Consider the following 3,538-nt stretch of genomic DNA (forward strand, 5'->3'; position numbering starts at 1 on the left):
ATCAAATAGTTAAGGTCCCCCTTTATGGTTGTAAAAATCTACTTGTCTGTGTCACCTATATACCACCAAGCACTTCGGAAGAAATTTATATAAACTTCATTAATGCGTTATCGAAATTATTTGACGACCCTAGTATAGAACACATTATTTTTTCGGGTGACTTTAATCTACCTGAACTTAACTGGGTTAATGCAACGTCATACATGGTATGTGCCAATAATAATACCTATTCTAGGACTAGCAGGCATCTACTAAACTTTTGCTCACTATTTGACCTTAATCAATTTAATAATTTCAAAAACTGTAATGGACGTGTTCTCGACCTGATTTATTGTAATATGCATGCCGTCGCTCTTAATCCTAATACTCCGCTCTTACCTATAGACACCCACCATCCTCCCTTTTTTATACAAATACCATTTAAAAAACCCTCGCGAATGACAACGAAGTCAAATATAATACCACTAAATTATCGCAAATCTAATTACAATGCAATAAATTCAGACATCGGAAACACTGATTGGAATACCTTACTCGATAAATTTCCACCTGATGAAGCCGTATCGATCTTTTACGAGAAAATTTACGAAATCATTAAATTACATACTCCCACACACAAGCCCAAAAATCTGAAATTCCCATACTGGTTCACTAAATCTCTTTTGCATTTATTTAAAATGAAATCTCGAGCATGGATTAAGTGGAAGAAATATGGAAATATTTCTGACTACGAACTGTTTTCTATTTACAGAGCGAAATTTAAGAAACAGGCGGACATATGTTATAAAAAATACATGAATTTTGTAGAGGACAGCGTCGCCAATAACGTTAAAGCATTTTGGACGTACATTTCTAATCGTAATCCCACTAATAGTATTCCAGGTACAGTTTACTATCGCCAACAGTCTTCCAATGACCCTACAACTACTTGTAACTTGTTTTCAACTTTTTTCCAATCCGTTTATGAAGCGTCTACTTTCGATCATATGTCATGGGTACCGCCTCCCGATAATCCCCATAACGACAATAATATTTGTAATTTGCATTTCTCTTTATACAAAATTAAAAAAGCACTCAAGTCATTAGATGCTTCTAAGGGTCCAGGACCAGACGGTATTCCGTCAATCTTTTTAAAAAATACTTGTGACACATTGTGCTTTCCCTTGTTTATATTATACAATAAATGTCTTGCCAGTGGTGTATTCCCTGATGTCTGGAAACGAGCAAACATTGTTCCAATCCATAAAGGCGGCTCCAAGAGTGACGTATCTACATATCGTCCCATCTCGTTGTTGTCTGGGCTTTCTAAGCTTTTTGAAAGATTAGTTCATAATGAGATTTACCCTTTCATTCATCGTGTAATTTTAAAAGAACAACACGGGTTTATCAGGGGAAGGTCCTGTATAAGTAATCTCCTTATTTTCACAACACATCTGTTTGAAGGCTTAGACAACAGGGAGCAAATAGATGCTGTCTATACAGACTTCCAAAAGGCGTTCGATAAGGTGGATCATGAGCTCTTGCTCAACAAAATCGCATTCAACGGCATTAGAGGAGATTTATTGCGTTGGTTCGTGTCGTATGTTACTAATAGGACTCAGAAAGTTGTCATCAATGGGTTTGAATCTCGCACGGTAAGGGTCACTTCGGGAGTCCCCCAAGGCTCAATTTTGGGGCCCCTTTTGTTCATATTGTTCATAAACGACATAAAATATTGTTTTAAAAATTCCAAGTTCTTATTATACGCGGACGATTTGAAAATTTACAAAAATATTGCTGTTCAAGCCGACTGCTTAGATTTTCAAAAGGATCTTGATTGCTTCTCGGAATATTGCACTGTTAATAAGCTTCATCTTAATATCTCTAAATGTTATAGCATTACGTTTACTAAGAAAAAACTTGTAAAGAATTTCGATTATTTTCTCGGAAACACTGCTCTAAATAAAGTCTCATCCCTCCGTGACCTTGGCGTAAATCTGGACTCGAAACTCCATCTTGACACCCATGTAGATAATATAGTTAATAAGGCTTATAAAATGTTTGGTTTCGTAATGAGAGCATCAAGAGAATTCCATCGACCTTCTACGTACTTACACCTATACAAATCGATAATACGACCACAACTTGAATATGCAATACCCATTTGGAACCCTCACTACAAAAAGTACGTCGAGATAATAGAGTTGGTTCAACGTAAGTACCTTCGTTCCATGCATTACAAATGCTGTAAATCGAGAATGTCTTATCAACCGTTACTTGAAAAATACAACATCATGACCCTACAATCCCGTCGCACCCTACTTGACATGTTAACTCTGTTTAGTATATGCCGCAATAAATTTGATTGTACTGATCTTGTGAACAGGTTGTGCTTCCTGATCCCTCGTACTGTAATCGGTCGACAAGTTCGTTCGAGACGCCTATTTGCTACTCCAGTGTGTAAAACGAATGCAGGCGTCCGCTCGCCATTGCACCGCTTGGTTGACACCTACAATAAACAGTTTGGCTCTACTGATATCATGTTTCTCAGCAAAGATGTGTTTAAGAGCGAAATCATAACTATATTAAGGGATCACAACTCTGGTAATTAGCTAATAAGTCTTTTTAATGTATTCCACTATAGCTAGTTATTCTGTATTGTAATCTGTGGATAACGTGTTGAGTAGTATATTTGTTACTTTATTATAAGCTCTATATTGTATGCCTACTGTGTAATATACTGCTGTTTGTTATTCCTTTCAAATAAAATAAAATAAAATAAAACATGAAATCGTTTTACGACTATTGTGCACTTTTAAAAAACGAAATTTAATATTATAATATCTCAGCTTTGTTTCCAAAAGTGTTGTTTAAATATAGCTGTGTCTCTTTATTAAATTATAATTGTTCCAAATATGCGGCGTCAATCTTCATCATTCGCATCACACCGCATTTTTATTCAAGTATTCGATTAACCTGACCCAGGACAATGTTATTTACCTATATGCCGTGTATACAGGATGCATGCAGGCTATCAGATGCCTCGTCACGTACACAATAAAACTCACAACTTCACCATGAACGTTAGTTTGTCACAAAAACCCCGCCGCCGGGACTTGCAAGTGAATTAGACTATTAAAGTTGTAGTAAGCCGACATAAGATTGGTTCCAATGTTGGTTATAAAGTTGGGTGAGTTATAAAACTGGTACAGGTGAGTGAACCAGTTTTTGTTGAATAGTATTACTTCAGCAGGTTTCTGCAGACAAAGTAAGAGACGTCGGATAATATACATACCTTATGTCAAAAATATACCTATATGCCTATGAATAACTAGACAAAAAACTCATCATCAGACTTAGCATGCATAAGATTCCTCGAATTTACAAACTAATGTTCCCCAAACCTTGGCCCCAACATTGGTCTACACTGCATCCATTGAGTCACGCGCAGTACGCACGATCAACGCACGCGCAGCGCAAGCTAAGTAGAGTTTAGTAAATTGTGCGCTGATTGCTACGTGATATGAAGTTATTATTTTGTTTTTTACTGCAAAGTAAT

Source organism: Helicoverpa zea, chromosome 14, assembly GCF_022581195.2.
Source record: "Helicoverpa zea isolate HzStark_Cry1AcR chromosome 14, ilHelZeax1.1, whole genome shotgun sequence".
NCBI lineage: Eukaryota > Metazoa > Arthropoda > Insecta > Lepidoptera > Noctuidae > Helicoverpa > Helicoverpa zea.